The sequence below is a fragment of the Sceloporus occidentalis genome, unplaced genomic scaffold, assembly GCF_023333645.1.
Source record: "Sceloporus occidentalis isolate IW3139 unplaced genomic scaffold, rSceOcc1.0.p SCAF_2, whole genome shotgun sequence".
In the NCBI taxonomy this organism is placed as follows: domain Eukaryota; kingdom Metazoa; phylum Chordata; class Lepidosauria; order Squamata; family Phrynosomatidae; genus Sceloporus; species Sceloporus occidentalis.
In genome coordinates, this window is record NW_028316982.1 from 159,694,840 (window position 1) to 159,717,599 (window position 22,760).

Consider the following 22,760-nt stretch of genomic DNA (forward strand, 5'->3'; position numbering starts at 1 on the left):
TGAGCAGGAGGAATCCTGATGGGATCAATGACTGCATACTCATGCATTGTGACTTCAGAAGATGCAGATGAAATCTCCACACTTTATGATTGCTTGTGTTTCTTCTAACTAGATTCACACACACTGTTATTCTGTTTAGCAACTTGATAGCTAGAGCTAATGCTAAATACCTTGGATATAATCCTAAAGTACAGATAGGATTCTATGCATTTATTTCCCCTTCCACGTCTCCATCTTTCATGTGGCTGTGAGGAAGAAAGTAGTCCCATTTCCTTTTATCTTAAAATAACCCCAGTTTTTCTTTTCATCTAAACTGGTTACTAGGATTAATTTAAACTATGCATTATCTGTGAAATGATAAACCGTGGTTTGATCTTAGTTTGTCTGGACAAACTATTGTTTAAACTAAACTCATCTTATCATTTCAGCTGCGCTGGGACAAACTGTGACTAGGTTAAAATGGAAAAGGATACTTCCAACCTTCTCTTGGCCATATTGGAGAAACTAGGTCCATGGTACTCTAAACTGTGGTTGTGAAGAGATTATAGCTGTCTCGTAATGTAAACAACCCAATATTTCTGGCTTCTTTCTTTCCTTTTCTGCATTGCAGGGACATAAGGGTTCTTTTCAGGACTCAAATAAAGATAAGTATTGGTTTCCACTGTTCCACAACAGAGTGGGCAAGAAGATATATAGACTTAAACTGTAGAGGTGCCTGTTTCAATATCTGGATTTCTTTTTATATGAAAAATGCCAGTAAGCACAAAAAAAGAAAAAAGAAAAAGAGCTTACATTAGGGATCCAGAATAGAGAGATAGCCTGTATGTTTTGCCTATTAGTAGAAGTTAAAACTAGTCACTAAGGTCTGCAGAACTTTGGGATAATTTATACTTGTTCTGTGTTTTATTCATGAAATTTCTGCAAATTTTAGGATTCTTCATTTATTAGGTTAGGGTGTATTCTTAAAAAGACCATTAAAATGCTTAACAGCTGGTCATTAAATCATGCAATAAAAGGTAATGGGGTATGTTCATATGGGATAGAAAGCCAATAGATGAAATGTACTAGGCAAGAAGCTGGAACCTTCCAATAGAATGAAGCAATAACGTTCCTGCAACACAGATGGGGAAAGTGCGGCCTGCAATCCATTACTGTGGTCTCCAAAGTCCCAGACGTCCCTAATTTTATTTTAATTTTTTGAGGAGGAATGATTTTCAGGTGACATTTCACTTGAAAACTAAGAAAACCACAATATCTGTTGCAAGAATATGGTGGTTTATTCCATCTCTTAGAATCAACTATGCCACACGCCCAGATTGGTGGCTTACAAGGAATGAAAATTAGTTTATACCCCTATACTGCTGCCCACCCCTAATCTTCAGGAAGGAGTTTTGGAGGAACATGAGAATGTCCATTAGCTACAACAAGGGACCTTATCGCACACACAATTTTCAACGTTTTGGGGACAGAAGGAGGACGCTCGTGTGCACACGCGTCTGGCAGAAAACGGAGTTTATTGCACACGAAGACGTCCTCCAAGAGGCCCCGTTCCTCCCCCTGGCGCGCACCCGTTCGCGTCCAGGCCTGATAGGCATGATTTTTGCCTGACGGATTACCTTCTGTTGGCAAAAAATGGCGCCCATCAGGACTGGTCCCCAAAACGTTGAAAATTGTGAGTGCGATAAGGTCCAAGGTCATTCATTTGCTAGGAGACAGAAGTAGTAGCCCTAGATGTTCAGTATGATTTCAGTGAGCAAGAAAATGGTTTGAGGAAATCATATATAAGGGACTTTTAAAAAATACTTTTTTATTGATTTTCCAACATATACACATATAAAACAAACAAAAAAGCAAAAAATAACAAACAAATAAATAAAAACAAAAACAAAGACAAAGACAAACAAAACATTTACATAAGACATGCATGGGACTTCTAATGGATTTGTGTAGGCTATGATATTGTAGAAAGTGAATCTGATGGAAGAGAATTCAAATCCCAATGGGTTTGTTAATCTGTCTAGGAAGAACTACTTGCTCTTTCAAATCTTTTCTCCACTTGAAGGAGAACAAATCTGGAGTTAAGAGACAAGACAGTCAGCAAGTTAAATCCTTATTTAATTTATACGTTTCTCCAGTGACTGTTATTCAACTAATACTGATTTATGCATTAATAAGAGTAGCTATTAGAGTGAAAGTGAACAAAGAATGGTGCCTCAGATGTTAATGAACTGAAAACATTCCTTGCCATTGGCAGTGCTGGATAGTGGTGTCAGGGGGTACATTCCAACAACATCTGGAAGGATCAGTCTTTGCATACTATTTGTAGTAAGTGTCAGTAAGTATAAATTTAGCAAATATGGTAGATTAACTTTCCCCACCTGATTATGGTATGGTAATCTACCAGTAAATATGGTAGATTAACACCCCACTGTCTTAGTCTGGTGACACTGCCTTTGCTCCTTAACTTCAGTGTCCTTCAAGGTTTGCTGACCTTCAATAGAAGCTAGGATGGCTCTTAGTGCTTCATCCTAGTGTTGGATAGGCTGAAGTTGCCAGGGCCCTTTCCTCGTCCTCTTGGGTGAACAGTAGCAAGATATTAGAAGAGCAACCCTTCACTATCAAAGATCCTTGAAATGTTGACAAGGGCACACTATCTCCAACCCATCTGCATCCACATGGGCGTCAAAAAGACATGGGTTAAATGGGTCTGGTGCATGGGCCCCCTCACCGAATCGCTTCAGCGACTCAATTTAAGTGGGAACCAGGGTCATTTGAACCGGTTCAAACTGAATTGCGATCCAGTTTAAAAGGTAGTGGGAATGAGGCCCATGAATGACAATATTATTTTTAAGGCAGGTGTGGATAACTCCATGGGGACCAGGGGGATAGTTTCCCCTGGGCTGAGTCCTCACACCAAGCCCAAATATCTCTATTTCCCTCTGCAGGCTTTCTCAAAATGGCAACAGGAAATTAACGAGTGTTTCTTACTGTTGTCATTTTGAGAGAAACCACAGATGAAAATTGAGGTATCTCCCTGAAGACCTTCTCAAAATGGTGTCAGGAAGTGGAAGTGTTTTTTTTTCTGTCACCAGTTTGAGAGTGAATGTATTAAAAAAAATTGAGGTCTTTGGGGATATTGCCAGGCTCTGGAGTGCTTGTGAAGATGGATTGGGGGTATTTTTGCATGCTTTTAATGCATTTGGGGATTTTCTCAATGATGGCAGGGCAAAAATTGTCTGAACACTGTGCTGACATGTGGTTTCAAGAACCCCCAAAGTGGTGGTGGCGATAGGATATATTTTGTCCAGCTCTGTTTTGAGCAAAAGTGTGTGTGTATGTGTGTGTGTGTATAGAGGATTAAATTTTAGCCAAAAGGAGTTTTTTATTTAAAAAAGAAAATGCCTAAACATGATCAGCAGTAATACAAGTGGAACATTTTAATGTAGTGTAAGTACCACAGAAAACATTTGTATTCAAGAAACCCCAGAGAAACTTTGCTGCAACCGTTGCAAAGATTGCTACTTTCTTTAGTGATTAATTTGTTATCTCTTTCCAATAGGAAGCAAATTTTCTGCTGTGTAGTCCAAAACTAAGATCCAAGTAGGACAAGGCTCAGGTGCTATTTCTGAACTGACTCTAACAAGCCACAGTCAAATGGATAATTAGGAGCATTTTCATGTGAATCGCACACACAGACTCTTTGGCCCTTTGTACAGCGATTCAGGAAAAGGTCTTCCTGATCTGAGATTTGGGATCTAAGGACTGTAAGTCCTTTCTCTGTAAATTAAACTTCAAATTTATCAAATATTTTCCCCCAATGTGTATGTCTCTCTCTCATACACACAAAAAGAAGATATGCAGCCAAGATAAATGACGATGGCCTGATTTAAATGGGCCTTTGTGCCACTCCCATCACGTGCTAGGGGTTGGCCAAGGACACAGCATCCATACTGGCCTCACCCCTAGCAGGTGATGGGGGCGTCAAAATAGCAGTGCCCTGTACATACGGGCACCGCCATTTTGACGTAATGGCTGTTTCAGAGCTCCTTCCACTGCACGTATCGCTGGCACAGCCTTTAAATGGCCACGCCAGCGATACAAAGAGAAAGGAGCTGAGCAACCCCTTTCTCCCTTTCCCCGCCGCTGTGAAGCCCCAAAGGACACCCCTTTCCAGGCCACGGGGAAGCGGCGTTTTGCCGCTTCCCCAAGGCCTGGAAAAGCAGCGGATTGGGGCCTCTGGGGCTGCCGCTATGGCCGCTGAGGCCCCGATCCATCGGGGAAAGGGATGGGTGCAGGCCGCCCCAGAGGGGCGGTCTGTATCCTGCCGATATGACATCAATGTGCCAGTGGTGTCCTTAATGTTGTGAAATACAGTATGCCCCACTTTTCAGAGGATGGTCTCTGTTTTAAGATGCCTAGCATTTCGAAGCTGAGCAAGTGTGGTCCTTCAGAACTGAAACTCATATAACCTTTGACCCCCTCCTACTGATTTTCTTTCTTTCTTTTACTTCCATGGGGCAGTGGAGCTCCAGAATTGAGTAGAAAAACAGGGAGCAGCAGCCCTGGTCACATGACTGAAGTGTGATGGTGACTGGTTGGAAGATGGCACGTTGTTATTTCATTTTTCCTAGTGTGACTGCTGCAAGAACGGGTACAGTCCTTCAAGTCATTTCTGACTTATGGTGACCTCACGGTGAACCTATCATAGGGTATTCTTAGCAGAATCTTTTCAGACCAGGATTTCCCTTACTTTCCTCTGAGACTGAAAATGTGACTTGCTGAAGATCACCCAGTAGGTTTACATGACCAAGCGGGGATTCAAAAACTGGTTTCCCAGTGTCCCAGCATCCGGGACAAGCTTGTAAAATGTGGACTAGACAAGGTAACTGTTACATGGATTTGTAACTGGTTGACCGGCTGAACCCAAAGGGTGCTCAACAATGGCTCCTTTTCATCCTGGAGAGAAGTAACCAGTGGGGTCCCACAGGGCTCTGTCCTGGGCCCAGTGTTATTCAACATCTTTATCAGTGACCTGGATGACAGAATTGGGAGCATACTTATCAAATTTTCAGATGACATCAAATTAGGAGGAATAGCTAATACCCCAGAGGACAGGATCAAGATTCAAAATGACCTGAATAGACTAGAAAGCTGGGCCAAAGCTAACAAAATGAAATTCAACACAGAGAAATGTAAGGTATTGCACTTAGGGCGGAAAAATAAAATGCACAAATATAGGATTGGGGACACCTGGCTGAATGAAACTACGTGTGAAAGGGATCTAGGAGTCCAAGTAGACCACAAGTTGAACATGAGTGAACAGTGTGATGCGGCACCTAAAAAGGCTAATGCAATTTTAGGCTGCATCAATAAAAGTATAGTGTCTAGATCAAGAGAAGTAATAGTGCCACTTTATTCTGCTTTGGTCAGGCCCCACCTAGAATATTGTGTCCACTTCTGGGCGCCACAATTCAGAAATGACATTGAGAAACTGGAGTGTGTCCAAAGGAGGATGACAAAAATGGTGAAGGGTCTGGAAACCCTTCACGAACGACTTAGGGAGCTGGGGATGTTTAGCCTGGAGAAAAAAGGTTAAGAGGTGATATGATAGCCCTGTTTAAATATTTGAAGGGATGTCATATTGAGGAGGGAACAAGCTTGTTTTCTTCTGCTCCAGAGAACAGGACCCGGAACAATGGATGCAAGCTACAGGAAAAGAGATTCCACCTGAACATTAGGAGGAACTTCCTGACAGTAAGGGCTGTTCGACAGTGGAATGCACTCCCTCGGAGGGTGATAGAGTCTCCTTCCTTGGAGGTCTTTAAACAGAGGCTGGATGGCCATCTGTCAGGGATGCTTTGATTTGGATTTCCTGCATGGCAGGGGGGTTGGACTGGATGGCCCTAGTGGTCTCTTCCAACTCTACGATTCTATGATTCGATGATTCTAAGGTGTTTATCACACTATACTCTTATAGTGCTACTATTCCACTTTAACTGCTCTAGCTGCCTCCTGTTGCATTCTGGGATTTGCAGTTTTAAGGAGGGGTATTTAGAATTCTCAGGCACAGAACAGGAGGCAGCTAGAGCAGTTAAAGTGGAATAGTAGGACTATAAGAGTATAGTGTGATAAAAGATTCAGTCTACTACACTGCATTGGCTCTCCTTCTCCATTATTTGTTTCCTGGTTGAAAAATGGATTTCCCAACATGTAAGGAAATCCATTTGTTGTAAAGACCAATAGAGAAGAAAGATGAGGTGAGATACATCACATTTCTCTTTAAACTCCTGTTATACTTTCTAAGAGCCACCATTGTGTTGTGTTATGATTTGAGAGTTAGACTAGGACACTGGGAAACCCAGGCTGCAAAGGCAGAAATAATGCAGTTTGACACTGCTTTAACTGCCATGGCTCAATGCTATGAAACTCAGGGATTTGTAGTTTTGTGAGCTCTAGCCTTCTTTGTCAGAAAGCTCTGGTCCCACAACAGATTCTAGGACTCCAGTTAAAGCAGTGTCGGACTGCTTTATTTCTGCAGTGCAAATACAGCCCAAATGTCAAATCCTTGCTTGGCCATGGTGACCTTGAGCAAGTTACACCCTCTCAGCCTCAGAGGAAGACAGTAGCAACCCCCTTCTGAACAAAGCTTGACAAGAAAAGTCTGTGATAGGATTGCCTTTGGTTCACCATAAATTGGAAATAATTTGAAGCCACAGGATTCCTGCCCACAATATAAGTACATGGGAACAGAAGACACTTTCCTTTATTTTGCAATCTTTTTTTTTGTTTGCCTCTTTCAACATCCACTAAAGAGAGTGTTTGGATTTTAGGTCTGAAAGGTTTAGGCAATAGCCTTGTCTTCATCAATACTCTCTTAACATTGACTTTGTTTGGTTTAGGGGCCAAGTCTGTAATTTTGAGCAAAATGGGAATGAGGCGAGAATGAATAAATGAAAGAAGAGGAAACAGGTCTCTGAAAAACAGCACCTTAAAAGCCGCTACCTTTCGAATGCATTTCTTTTCTTCTTGTTTTATACAGTTGCTGTGTTTTAGAGCTGACCCAGTTGGTAATTTTAAAAATAGTTTGTCTAATTCCCCACTGAGAGTCAGCTCTCTCAGCACTTTTATGCTCAGTGGGAGCCACAGAAGGCGGGAATATATAAAGATTTAATTCTGGAACTTGAAATGAACTTATGTTTCCCCTGCTTTTTCTTTTCTTTTCTTTTCTTCAAGGGGAGATAGGAAAGTGGGGATACTGAGTAAATATAGGGCTTTCTTTTACTCCAAGGATTACTTTATAGTATAATGCAGAGGACAACTTTATAACAAACTAGACAACTGGACTGACTAACCTATGAGAATGAAGCAGACGTATCAAACGCTGTGCCAGTCTTCTTCCAAATGATGACACAGTGAAGCTGAAGGAGAAAAGAAAAGCTGCTTTTGTCAATAAACCATTATAGGTCTTCTTGCAAAAAAGCAAGCAGGCTGACAAGAGAGGGTTTGTGGGATGTCACTTTACATCCACTGTTTGGACAACAGTCAATTAGGTTTCATGGTATACACCTCGAGGGAGGCTATCCTGGCTCTGTTGGTAACTGGATGCCTAGCAGAGCAGGTGATTATTTTTATTGGTAGGCAATGAAAGCAAAAAGACTGTTATTATACAGAATATGTTTTGCTTTCAATCCTCAGCTGCATTGTTATTCTGAAGCCACCACAGAGATAACAGGCAACGACGTGGATGGAAAAGCTGCTTGTGCGACAAACCTGTAGCATCATGTTTGGCCTTTTGTTTATTTTGTTTAAAATGACAAGGCAAGACAGGCTGTCTTTCAGTCCCCTCAATATTTTAGCAGGCATATTTGGTCTCTGAAACAGTGCTTGCGTAAGTTAGGACTACTTTTACAAACAGCAGATGCCCACTCTTGTACTAGTTGAGGTGGAATGATTCTTCCTCCTCTCTGCTCTGCCCCCATCTATTGTAATATATATAGAGCAAGGAGATACAGGTGTGCCTCTCAAGATATGCAGGTGTTTTGGTCCAGGAGGATAAGCATTTCCTTCTGTAAATCCAGAACATTGTTCTTTCCAAGTACATACAGGATCAACTTACTACAGGGAAGGGCTGCAGCACAATGTTTTCCATATAGAAGGCCTCTCAACTCCAGGCCTTGGCACATCTGATTAGGGCTGGAGAAGGCATTCTGCATCTGAAATGTGGAAGAACCTAGTCCTGATCACTGAGGTAGAGACTGATGGTGCTGCAAGGCAGATTTAGTCCAAAAAAGTAACTCAGCAAGATTAACACTAAACTCCTATTGTTTGAGTCCCATGGTAGGAGGGACATATGCAAAGAACGGAAGGATCCTATACAATTTAGTGGAATGTTGTTTTTGTTGTTGTGTGCCTTCAAGTTGTTTCTGACTTATGGTGGACCTAAGAGGGTTTTTTGGCAAATTCAGGTGGATTTGCCATCACCATCCCCTGAGGCTGAGAGTGTGTGACTTGCCCAAGGTCACCCAGTGGGTTTACATAGCTGAACCAGGATTTGAACCCTGGTCTCCACAGTCAAAGTCCAATGCTGAAATCACTGCATCATGCTGACCCAAGAAGATTCTAGCACTTATCATACAGGTGTGAGGAAAACTGCATCCATCTACTGAACAACAGCAGTAAAACAAAACAAAACTCTGTTCTCTCTCGCATCTGGTAGATGCACTCTGAGATTTTAGCACACTTGCTTAAGCCTGAACAGGATATGCCAATACTAGCATTCAAAGCTGTGTGCATTTTTTGCACAGGGAACATCATTTTCTGCATGGAAAATGATATCTCATTACAGAAGCACTAATTCCTGCACATTCTATGTAAAAATCACACATGTGAGCAAAAGGAATCCTGACACCTGTTTCTGTGTACAGCAGGAGTGGCTTTACAAGGAGATCCTGCTTGTAAGAAAGTGGTGGTGATGACTCCAAAAACAGGCCAAAATTGGTGCTTCCTCACAGGCAGGAGCTCCCTGCAAAAGCCTATCTAGCTTGCTGTCCCTCTACCGAGGTTACAATGAGGTGCCCCTGTGATCAACAAGGAAGCAATAGAGTGCCCCTATCCTTGCTGATCACATGGAAGAGCACTATGTTCTGGCCTCAGCAGAAGTGCCAGCACTGGGCAGGCTCTTGCAGGAAGCTGGGTGGCTGGCATATGACTCATCTGGGCTGATCTGCCTGTAATAAGGCTATATGTATGAATAATTCTCATGAATCCTGGCCTTGGAAGCTGCTTCAGATTCTCAACAGAGACATCGCTGAATGGTCCATTCTAGATGCCTGGAATGAAAGACATTTGATCTTTCCATCTGCAAAAGCAAACTAGACTGCCTTTGAATATTTCAATAGGTCCAGTGACATCTCACCAGTGTTGCCAACAAGCCTCGGAGATATTCCCCAGCATGTTTTACCAAAATCCCTGGAATTCCCCAATATTACCTGGAATATTCAGTCAAAATACCCGGAAAGTTCCTGTAATGTTAATATGGTGGATCTTTTGCAAATAAACGTAACCCCAATTGAATAAAAAATAACTGTAGCTTATTTCAACTCTCAAAATTACCACTGAACCAAACAAAGAATCTTTCAATCCATCTAATACTTTTAATATATTTATTTTGACATGAAGGGGGCCCAGGAAGCTTTGTGCCAAATAGAAATGTGTTAGGCTGCAACCACACTGCAGAAATAATCCAGTTTGACATCCCTTTAACTGCCCTGGCTCAGTGCTATGGAATCCTGGGAATTCTAGTTTTGTGAGACATTTAACCTTCTCTGTCAGCAAACTCTGGTGTGACAACAAACTACAATTCCCAGGATTTCATAGCACTGGGCCATGGCAGTTAAAATGGTATGAAACTGGATTGTCTCTGGAGTGAAGATGCAGCCTGAGTTGGGTCCAAGACACACTGCAGAAATAATCCAGTTCAAGACCACTTTAGCTGCCCTAGCTCAGTGCTAGGGAACCCTGGAAATTGTAGTTTTGTGAGACATTGAGCCTTCTCTATCAGAAAGAGCTCTGGTGCCACAACAAACTACAACTCCCAGGATTCCCTAGCACTGAGCCAGGACAGTTAAAGCGGTCTCAAACTCGATTATTTCTGCAGTGTGTTTTGGACCTTAATGATTAAAAATGCTCAAGGTCCAATCCATACTGCAGAAATAATCCAGTTTGAGACTGCTTTAACTGCCCTGGCTCAGTGCTAGGGAATCCTGGGAATTGTAGTTTTGTGAGAAAGAGCTCTGGTGCCACAATAAACTACAATTCCCAAGAATCTGAGGAAGTACGCTTAAGTCTAGGAAAGCTCATGCTGCCAATTTTTCAGTGAGTCTCAAAGGTGCTACAAGATCTCTCATCATCACCATTATTATTATCATTATTAAATCTAAATGCAGCTGAAGAGGACTTAAGTTGGCAACATTGATATACTGTAGACTCTTTCTCTGGGGCTGTAGTCTGGAAGCGTGGAGGCAATTCCCTTGCCAAACCAGGGAATACTGGGAATTGTAGTTTGTTGTGACATGTATATATATATATGTGTGTGTGTGTGTGTGTGTGTGTTTGACTGTGTTTGTGGGTGTATATATATAATATAATATAATAAATTGTTTATTTGTTAACCGCTTTTCCTATGATCAAAGCGGTGTACAATATCGTTAAAAACAAACATTAAGAACAATTAAATATCCACATCTAAATACATATTAAAAGAAGTAAATTGAAACAAGATTAAAAACATATTCTAACACATAATAAACTATTAAACCATGAATTACTATTTATCAAGACAACGAGGGGAGATGGTCTCAGACGGAATTGGGAGGGTAGGCTTGTAGGAAGAGATGTATGTGTATATGTGTCTGTATGTGTGTGTGTGTGTATATCTGTGTGTGTTTGTGCATGTGTGTGTGTGTATATATATATATGTTTATGGGTGTGTATATATATATATATATATATATATATATATGTATATATTATGTGTGTGTATATGTGTCTGTATGTGTGTGTGTCTCTCTCTGTGTATATATATATCTGTGTGTGTTTGTGTATATGTGTGTGTGTGTGTGCATATATATATATATATATATAGTCAATTAACCCAATTAACCTAGGTGCCTAGAAGAAGACAGACAACAATATGAGATACAAGAAAGAGGGCAAGGCAGGCAGGCAAGTGGCAAGCCAGCCACAGGCACAGCAAGCCAAGACTCGGACCCTCACTCCTCCTCGCAGCAACAGGCTGCAACCCACTGTAGCCTCAGAGCTGCAAAGCAAGCCAAGCCAGGCAGCAGCAGAAGCAGCACATGCTTTCTCTCTCCCGCCTCTGCCCTGGCTGAGCTTTTCCTGAGGGAGGGGGCTAACACTCTCATCTCTGATTGGCTGAAAACCGTTAGTGTGACTCCAAACAGGATTGGTTGCTCTGTAGCCTCTCGCTCTCAGGGCTGGAGCTGAAATGTCCCTGAATCTTCCCGGAATAGAGCCAGACAAAGAAATCAAACGGAAAGCACTTAAAAATCCCAGTTTCCATGTAAAATTCCTAAAATTGGCAACACTGCATCTTGCACCAGGGTGTCACCCAGTATGGGGGGGGGGGGGAGCTTCAGGGGCAGGGCCAAAAGCAGGGAGGGAGAGAGAGGACCAGGGCATTCCATCCTCCCTACCCAACTTTACACACATGTACAGGCTTGCTGGGCAAGGAGGATGGGGTGCCATGGGATTCTCTCTCCCTGCCGTGTGCTCTTGCAAGTGGCAGGAAGGTGGGGGGCACTCAGCTGGGTGTCACCCTTCTTCTGAGTTGTCACCTGGTGTGGTCTGAACCCCCTGCACCCCCCTCACTGATGCAAAGGTCACCACCGTGAGTCCCAGGTAAGGCACTTTGTATCTCAATCATGGGGAAAGGCAGAATATAAATAAATAAGTTGAGTAAGAGGAGGAGAATTTATTCAACACTGGCAATGGGAGGAGTTCATGTGGTGGAATAGCAGGTACAGCAGGACAAAGCCTCAAGTTCCCCCCTGCAGTGCCATCTGGTGACTTCCATTTTAGTAGAGTAGGGAATCCACTCCAAGACAGGATTCAGCATCTTGGATAGCTCTTCTAAAATTTGGGCTGAAACTGGCAACAGGCTCCCTACCCAACTGGAATGGAATCCACCACTGCCCCTCTGCTTTAGATTTTATTCCAAGCTAGAGGGGGATTTCTAAATTTGCAGTGGTTACTATATCTATTGAACAAGGGGGATGTATAGCAGTCCATTTTCAGAGGTGTATATTCATATAATTCCTCATTGCCAGCTACTAGGAGGCTTGTAGCTAAACTGAGAGGAAGTCCTTAGAGGGGATGATGAGAGATGACATCTCTATTCCTGCTAATCACCAAGGTCTGGTACTTCAAACCTGCAAACCCTTGGTTTCACTATACTGTTTACTTGGGGCAGCCATGAATAAGAGCTCTGCCACTGCTCCCATTCCTGATTTGAAGCAGCTGTAGGATCAGCAGTAGTAAAATCTGGAGTGGATTTGCTACCCTCATGGCTCTGGCCCCTGACACTGGGGCAAATGTTACAAATTTGCTTGGATTTGTTTTCTCAAACTCTATTCTGGTATCTGAAAAGTATTCAATTTTAATTTTTTTTGCCGTGGTAGTGGATCCAATAACATTTTCTACTTCTATAACCACGGGCTTAAACAGACAGGTCAAAATAAAGCTGCTTCAGGTCACTTTGGAGGTATGCTGCATGTACCCTAAGAGGCTGGAAGCCACACCAAAGCCACGCTCTAGTCCTAAGGACTGGAGTGCAGCTTTGGCACAGCTTCTCACCTCTTAAGATCATGTGTCATTTAAACAACTTACCTCCAAAGTGACCCGAAGCAGCTTTATTTTGGCCTGTCTGTTCAGGCACTACATCACTTTTCTCATCTAATCTCTGTCTGTTATCTAATCTTATCCAATCTCTTTCTCCCACACAGATTCTGTGGCAGCCATGGAGCCTGTGTCTTCTGAAAAATATGTGACTCAAATCTAAAAAAATTGCTTATGCCAGCCACCCTTCAATGGAAGAAATGGACGCAACTCAAAAGGAAAGCATTGCACAGCTTTAAAAGCTGCATTAACAAGTGATTGCCCTCTCCCCTGGGGGAAAAATATTTTTTTTCTGTTAGTCCTTTGGGGAAAGGGGATGTGGGTCCCTCCCCTTCCTTCTGAACACCTCTCCAATCCTTTCCAGAAGAAATCATCAAGTCCACTGGCTGTGCTGCATGGCTCGCTGGCATTGGAAATTTGAAAGGCTGTAGATAGTCAATCATTTTGCCTTTGGGAGGCCGGCACATACAAAGGCTGGAGACCACACATGCTGTTTCCTTCTGTTTCCAGTTGCTTGGCTCTGACTGGGAGCTTACTCTAGAGACCCAGGGAAAGACGGCTGAAATGATATCCTGTCACTAGTAACAAAACCTGCGTGGCCCTGTTCGCTGTTCAGCATAATTGTGGAGGAGGAGGAGGCTGCAGTGGTGCTTTTGATTTTTCTCACCTGTTCACTATATAAAACGAGCCTGTCTGTGATCTGATTCTTCCCCCCCTTCTCCTCTACCCTCAGTCCTGTAACATCCCACCTTTGTTTTTATTTAATTCTGACTTGGAATAAAATTAAACAAATGACTCATGTTCAGACTCAAATAAGACATAACATAGTCAGATAAGGAAAGATAGGCAGATGTAAAAGAGGGGTGCACACAACATTGATATCTATTTCTTTCCTATAAATTTGTGTGTGCCTTTAGCTTGCCCCTCCAGGTATTGTGGGACTCCACATCCCATTATCATGAGCCAGGATGGCCAGGAATGAAATATTAATTCCCATCACAAGATCCCATCAGTGAAAACAGCATATTTCTTAAGGATCTCTTTAAATGTGATGTGAGTCCTTATCTATGGCACATTGGTCTTCCCTTCCATTTCGCTGTGTTCAAACACATATTTTTAAAGTGCATTGGAAAATGACAAGGAATTTTATAGCACAACAGTTGACATTAACTATAGGGTGAATGTTAGCAAATACAGTGGTATATGAGAGGGATGTTTTCTTTTGTCTGCAGTATTCTGTCTTTGTGGCTTCTTCTGGCAATAATGTTTTTCCCCCTGAGGTTTCCTTGGGACCAGGATTTATTGGCTAAAGGTGAACTTGCATTTTGTAAGTATGATTGTTTAGATAAACAGCAGTGCTAGACTTCTCTAACTAAAGACATAGGTATAGATGCAGATATGATAATCCAAATAATTACAATGATTTCTACTTACAGCAGGACAGAGCAAGATCACCTCCCTTATTTAAAAATGTTTTTCTCTCAAATGAGCAGTAGAAATGGCTACTGATAAGATGCCTGGTTTCTTGAGATTGTGGAAGCACCTGGCAATTAGTTTAGAAATAGCTTTCTGAGCATCATTAGCTACAGAACCCTCCATGTCTTTCTCATGAGATTTTGCTGATGCATATGAATTTCAGGTCAGTTCTTTACCCAGGTGGTAATTGACAAGGCAAAAACTGCTGGCTTGCTAGAAAATTCCTCCTTTTTTAAACAAAAAATTCTCAGGAGGTAATTGATAATTGGTCTCAGGCCCATCTGCTTTGGCCCAAAGAATGAGAAAACACAGGTACAGAGCTACAAAAATGCAACTGTGAAAGCTTCAGATCTATGCAAATACATAGTTGGGATACCCATTGAACACACTGGGGCATCCTTCAAAATATCCGATGTACTGTAAGCACATAAGAAAAGCCCAGTTCTATCCAAAACTTTGTATAATCCAGCCTTCTCTTTTCAGTGGTGACTACTAAGATGCTGCTGGGAGTTCACAGGCAAGACATGAAGACTGCTGCCTCATCTTACTATTTGCCCCTAGAATCTAGCGTTTAGATATATACTACCCTGAACCATGGTTACTAGCCATTGATAGATCTTTTCTTCATGAACTTGTTCAACCCTTAGAATACAGTGTCAATACAGTGTTAGCAGTGAATTAGTCAAGTTAATTATGTTTTAAATTCCAAAGATTAAGGGTGCAGTTCTGTACCAACTTACCTAAGAGTAAACCCCATTGAACTTATGTCCAAGTAGATGTGAAGTGGATTTTGCTTTGTGTTTCTTTTTTACTGTGCATTTCTGTACATTTGAGTAGAATAGAGATGTAATTACTGCTTACTGATATAGCTGCTGCTGTTATGTGCCTTCAAGTTGTTTCTGGCTTATGGCAACCCTAAAGTGGAGTTTTTGTGTCAAGATTTGTTCAGAAGGGGTTTGCCTTTGCCTTCTTCTGAGACTGAGAGAATGTCACTTGCCCAAAGTCATGTAGTGGGTTTCCATGGTTAGTGTGGATTTGAACTGTGGTCTCCAGAGTTCTAGTCCAACATTCAAACCACTACACCACACTGATTCTCATATGGTCAGAATAATGGAAGACTAAGCAGATTATCACACTGCCCTTTTCAGTTCATCCCTCCCAACCTTGGCACGGAATGAAAACTTTTACTTATGCATTTTATCGCATGCTTCCGTGCCCAGGCCGGAGGCATTCTGTACCTGATCTGGACTTCTTCCACACTTTTTGAAAAAACAGGATTTATCTTATCTTCATTTCCCCAAACCTAGCTATTTCCTTGTTGGTGGGGAGTGGGGGAAAGCAGCAGAGGAGCATCCAGCTATTTTCCTGTACCTGGATGAAGAGCAATGACATCATTTGCAGGAACTTCTGGAGGACCCCAGTGGAGGTCCCTGAAGATGTCTGTTGCTGTGTTCCCAGTTACAGGAATATAGCTAGACTCGATTCTGCTGCTCCTCCTGGTCTCCACCAACCAGGTTCAAGGGGGTGCAGCTAAGAAAACATGTGGGCTTAGTGATTTTTATAACTGTAATGCCTGATGCAGAATTGTGGAGATTCTATGGAAAAATGAGGAATAGTGACTTCCATGAAGTGAGAGAGTAAGGTGCTCCAGAACTTTAACAGAACATATTTTAAGGATAAGATTCAACACTTTAGGTAGCTTCTTTATATTTAAGTATTCAGGAGTGTGTGAATAGCCACAGAAGCCTTACTCATGTATGGAAGCTCTTCTCTAGACACTGAAGTGCCCTTCTTTGCATATTTGTCTGAATATTGTCATAGAATCATAGAATCATAGAGTTGGAAGAGGCCAACTCCCTGCCATGCAGAAACTCAAAGTATCCCTGACAGATGGCCATCCAGCCTCTGTTTAAAGACCTCCAAACAAAAAGACGCCACTCATGTAAAACATACATAGTAATTTTCCATTTATCTTACGTATATATAGTATGCCTTTTTTTCATGCCTTATTATTATTTCTTCTAATATCAGAAGATGGACTTGTATCTTATTATCAAAACAGTAAGAAGAACCCAAATGTTTTGTGTTTGGATGCATGAAGGGAAGCTGTTCTGCAGACAGCAAAGCCCTGAACTGGAGAGAAACAACTATCTTGAAACAAGCTCTACTATGATGGAGTTGTGCTGTATTAAGTAAAACGTGTTCCATCAGTTAGTCTCCTCCAGCATCATTTTATGATAATAGTAGTAATATAGACAAGAGTGTTCAGAGGTGAAGGAGGTTGATGTGTGTAATGGAGCTGGAAGTGGGATGAAAGTAAAGAAGTACTGGGCTGTTGTTTCAAAACCTGTTCATCTCTAAGTGGTAATGAATCAAAAGACACTGGGTTGCACACTACAGAGAATGCTGTCTCTTGCCTTTCTCAGTTCTCTTCAAAAGAATTGTCTCACTATAGCCTAATTCTATGATCCATCCCCTCAAACAAATCTTAACAAAATCTTTCTGATACTCCACAAATGAAAGCTCATTTTCAGATGAGACAGAAATAATTGGGTAAACATCCTTTGTGATCTTGGTGATTTTTCAAAAGCTTAAAAGTCACTGGGAATCCAAAAAAACATTATAGCCAAAGATCGTTACCAGCTTTCCAAAGCTGTGTTTGATGCAAACTTTCAAGTGGTCTCCACCTGTTCATGGAACACTTGAAAAAGCTCTCATGGACAATGTTCTTAAGATCCCTGCAGGGTTGGTACTGCTGTTTTGGGAGAACTGTTGTAAGTCAGAGAATGAGAACAAGCTAACTCATATTTTACAAAGATATAATTGTCAGCAAATGCATCACATCTTTCAAAACACTTGCATTTAGCAAGGTAACCTGGATTATTTGATGTTGTCAGTATTGACCCATCTCTGTCTCAAGAGCTTTGTAAAGGTCTACCTGCTGACTAGGTATTCAGCACAACTGGTGTTTATTAGCCAGTCTTTTAACTTAGAGATTTCCACATGCCTACTCAGAGTGTAAAATCATCTTCCCTGGTCAGTTAATGATGACCTATTTTTCAGGACTTTGTGAATAGCTGTTTGAGAATAGGGTTTAGATATTATTTCTGAATGGATGCAAATTTTAATAAGGAATGGGAATTGGGAGTGGATGAAGCAAGAATGAACAACTTGTGGCCTTCCAGATATTGAGGCTGTGCAGACTGCCTCTAGCTGCGCCAGTTCAGGGCTGCAGCAACCACATGCTGTGGCCCCAATCTGGCCTTTCCAGGGTGCAAAAAGGAGCCACTGTGGCTTTAAGTCACTCCTTTGGTGCTGCATCATGTGGACACAGTGCCAGAGGAGTGCTGTGATGCCACATGCTGGGTGGAACAGCGTGTGGCATCATGCAGCCCTGGGGGTGGAGTTGGAGTGTGAGTCATGTGGATGCCATGCCCCAACTATGCCCCCAGGCCAACCTTTATGGCCAGTGTGCACAGCCCCATTGTTAGACAGCAACTCTCATCCTGTCTTATCATATACTGCCTAGGAGTGATGGACATTGCAGTCTAGTAACATCTGGAGGGTGATAGGTTGCCTACTCCTTGGTAAACAGACAAGGAGTGGATAGATCTCCTTCTTCATCATTTCATCCTGTGCCATCTTTTTCAAATCCTTTGATATTCATTAATGGCAGAAATATTCAACACATTAGTTTGTGTATTATTTACACTCATATTGTAAATGGGTTAAATATGCGATATGGTTGCATGTTCTCTTGGTCCCATTATCTTCCCAGGCACATGTGATGGGAAAAGGGAGAGGATCTTCCCAGGTGCTGATTCCAGGGCTTATGACTCCTTCCCTGGGAAGCAAGGATGTCTCATTCCTTGATGTCCTTCTGTTGGTAAGTAAAAACTTTGCTAGGACATTTAATAATGTGCTGTTTTGCTGACCTTAATCAGTTAACATTTTAAATAGATTCATTATAATTGATTTTAAACTTCCATGATAATCATAGAATCATAGAATCATAGAATCGTAGAGTTGGAAGAGACCACTAGGGCCATCCAGTCCAACCCCCTGCCATGCAGGAAATCCAATTCAAAGCATCCCTGACAGATGGCCATCCAGCCTCTGTTTAAAGACCTCCAAGGAAGGAGACTCTATCACCCTCCGAGGGAGTGCATTCCACTGTCGAACAGCCCTTACTGTCAGGAAGTTCCTCCTAATGTTGAGGTGGAATCTCTTTTCCTGTAGCTTGCATCCATTGTTCCGGGTTCTGTTCTCTGGAGCAGCAGAAAACAAGCTTGCTCCCTCTTCAATATGACATCCCTTCAAATATTTAAACAGGGCTATCATATCACCTCTTAACCTTCTTTTCTCCAGGCTAAACATCCCCAGCTCCCTAAGTCGTTCCTCATAGGGCACGGTTTCCAGACCCTTCACCATTTTTGTCGCCCTCCTTTGGACACGCTCCAGTTTCTCAATGTCCTTTCTGAATTGTGGTGCCCAGAACTGGACACAATATTCTAGGTGGGGCCTGACCAGAGCAGAATACAGTGGCACTATTACTTCTCTTGATCTAGACACTATACTTCTATTGATGCAGCCTAAAATAGCATTGGCCTTTTTAGCTGCCGCATCACACTGTTCACTCATGTTCAACTTGTGGTCTATTTGGACTCCTAGATCCCTTTCACACGTAGTTTCATTCAGCCAGGTGTCACCCATCCTATATCTGTGCATTTTATTTTTCCGCCCTAAGTGCAATACCTTACATTTCTCCGTGTTGAATTTCATTTTGTTAGCTTTGGCCCAGTTTTCTAGTCTATTCAGGTCATTTTGAATCTTGATCCTGTCCTCTGGGGTATTAGCTATTCCCCCTAATTTGGTGTCATCTGCAAATTTGATCAGTATGCTCCCAATTCTGTCATCCAGGTCATTGATAAAGATGTTGAATAGCACTGGGCCCAGGACAGAGCCCTGTGGGACCCCACTGGTCACTTCTCTCCAGGATGAAAAGGAGCCATTGTTGAGCACCCTTTGGGTTCGGCCGGTCAACCAATTACAGATCCATTTAACAGTTTCTTTGTCTAGCCCACATTTTACAAGCTTGCTTGCAAGTATGTCATGGGAAACCTTGTCAAAGGCCTTACTGAAATCAAGATATACTATATCCACAGCATTCCCTTCATCTACCAAGCTGGTAATTTTATCAAAGAAAGAGATTAGGTTTGTCTGGCATGACTTGTTTCTCTGAAACCCATGTTGACTTTTTGTGATTATGGCATTGCCTTCTAGATGTTCACAGACTCTCTGTTTAATGATCTGCTCCAGAATCTTTCCTGGTATTGATGTCAGACTAACTGGACGATAATTGTTGGGATCCTCTTTTTTCCCCCTTTTGAAGATGGGGACAACATTTGCCCTCCTCCAGTCAGCTGGGATCTCTCCTGTTCTCCAGGAGTTTTCAAAGATTATTGCCAATGGCTCCGATATTACATTTGCCAGTTCTTTTAATACCCTTGGATGGAGTTCATCTGGTCCCGGAGACTTAAATTCATTTAGATTAATAAGGTGTTCCTCTACTATCTCTTTACTTATTCTGTGCTGAAATTCCCCTATTCTGTCCTCTGCTCCATTATCCTCAGGTTGAGCACCCTTTGCCTTTTCTGAGAAGACTGAGGCAAAGAAGGTGTTGAGTAATTCTGCCTTTTCTCTGTCTTCTGTTAGCATTTTGCCATCTTCTCCACGCAGTGACCCTACCGTTTCCTTTTTCTTCCTTTTGCTGCGGACATATCCAAAAAAGCCCTTTTTATTGTTCTTAACCTCTCTAGCAAGCCTGAGTTCATTCTGTGCTTTAGCTTTTCTGATTTTACCCCTACACATGCCTGCTATTTCTTTGAATTCCTTTTTTGTGATTTCCCCCTTTTTCCATTTCTTATACATGTTCCGTTTCAAACTTAGCTCGGTTGAAAGTTCCTTAGTTATCCATCCTGGTTTCTTGAGACACCTCCCGTTTTTCTTTCTCACTGGAACTGTTTGAAATTGTTCCTTCAGTATCTCCCTTTTGAGAAACTCCCATCCATCCTGAACTCCTTTATCTTTTAGTATTTCTGACCATGGAATAGCCCTCAATACTTCTCTAAGTTTACTGAAATTCGCTCTCCTAAAGTCTAGGATGCGTGTCTGACTATGCCTGGCTTCTCCTTTCCACTGTATTACAAACTCCAGGAGAACATGGTCACTTCCACCTAATGATCCCACCACTTGCACCCCATTAACCAAGTCATCCTTGTTGGTTAGGATCAGATCTAAAATAGCTGAGCCCCTTGTTGCCTCTTCCACCTTTTGGACCATGAAATTGTCTTCCAGGCAAGTGAGGAATTTCCTAGGCCTTGAGGATTTTGCTGAGTTTGACTTCCAGCAAATATCAGGATAGTTGAAGTCGCCCATCACTACTACATCTCTCTTTTCTGACTGTGTGGTCATCTGTTCTAGAAAGATATCATCCAATTCCTCAGTCTGATTTGGGGGTCTGTAGTAGACTCCCACCGTAACTTCCTTGTTGTTTCCCTCCCCTTTGATTCTTATCCAGATGCTCTCCACCTGGCTTCCATGATTGATGTCCAGGATCTCTTCACTGGTGTAAATATCTCTGACATATAGTGCTATTCCTCCTCCTTTCCTGTTTGGCCTATTTCTCTTAATAAGGTTATACCCCTCTATTTCCACATTCCAATCATGAGACTCATCCCACCAGGTTTCAGTGATGCCTATTATATCATATTTGCTTTGTTGTACTAGGAGTTCGAGTTCATCTTGCTTATTTCCCATGCTCTGTGCATTAGTGTAGAGACATCGCAGACCATGGTTCCCTTTTACTTGCTGCCTGTGCAAGTTTTTTTGCCTCCCACTGTTGGGTCCTTGCACTGTTTGCCTTGTTTCCTCTGTGTCAGTTTGACTATTTTTGTCATCCCTTTCGCCTTCCTTAATATTGTCTCCCTTCCCCTCGGAACTCAGTTTAAAGCTCTCCTGATCAAGTTCTTTAGACTGTTGGCAAAAACATTTCTTCCAACTGGCGTGAGATGCAACCCGTCTGTTGCAAGAAGTCCCTCCTCATGGAACCGCAGCCCATGATCGAAGAATCCAAATCCTTCTCGGCGGCACCATCTGTGAAGCCAGTTGTTCACATCTGCTATTTTCCTCTCCCTTCCTGGACCATGCCCTTCAACTGGCAGAAGAGACGAGATGACAACCTGTACATCCATTCCTTTCAGCTTCCTACCAAGCGCCTCGTAATCCCTTTTGATGTTCTGAATGCTGTGTCTTGCAGTATCATTAGTTCCTACGTGGACCAAAAGGAAGTGGTATTGGTCAGTAGGCTTGACCAGTCTTGTCAGCCTCTCTGTCACATCACGGATCTTTGCACCTGGAAGACAACACACCTCTCGAGACATCTTGTCAGGCCTACAAATCACTGCTTCTGTACCTCTCAACAAGGAGTCCCCGACTACGACCACACGCCTCCTCCGAGGCTTAGCAGCGACTGTTCCCTCGGGTGGGACTCTCAGGCTCCCCTGCTCTGTCCCTGAAGTCTGTCCATGCTGCTCTTCTTCATCCTCCTTGATAAGGCAAAGAGCTTCGAAACGATTCTCTAGCTGCAAGCTCCCCGAACAATTCCTTCTTGGCTTACTTCTCTTTGTGACATTCCTCCAGCTGTCTGCCTCTTCTGTTTGGCAAGTGACCTCTTCCACCCTAGCATCTTCCTCTGTGTGGTACTCATCCAAGATGGTTAGTTCTATTGTGTCCAGGAAATCCTCTTGTTCCCTAATCTGCTGAAGTGTAGCTACTCTGGACTCCAGCTGCTGCACTTTCTCCTCCAAGAGTGCTACCAACTTGCACTTGGTGCATGTGAAGTTCTCCACTTCTGTAGGCAAGAAGAGAAACATCCCACAAGAGTTGCAGGTGACTGCAGCAGATCCCTCGTTGTCCATACTGCAAAGTCTTTAGTAATGAGTATAACAGTCAATCTACTGGGAATACTTCTTTAAAGGAATGTACTGGCTGCTGTCTTACACTTAAAGGGACGGTTCTGTTTCAATATCTGATTCTAACCTGATGCCACTTGAGCAGAGTTGTTGAGTTAAAGAAAACTAAAATTCCTAACGGCGCGCGGCTCTGGAAGTTGGTATATAAAGCTAGTCTGCTAGCTCTGCCCCCTTGTGACTCACAGATGTGACTCACAGAAGCTCCTCCCCTTCAGCAACGAGCACACGGTCTCAAGCACACGGTCTCAAAATGGCTGCCAAGCAGCTCCTCTCCTTCTCCTCTCTCTGGCCGGACTGTTCTGGAAGGCTCTGGAAGTTGGTATATGAAGCTAGTCT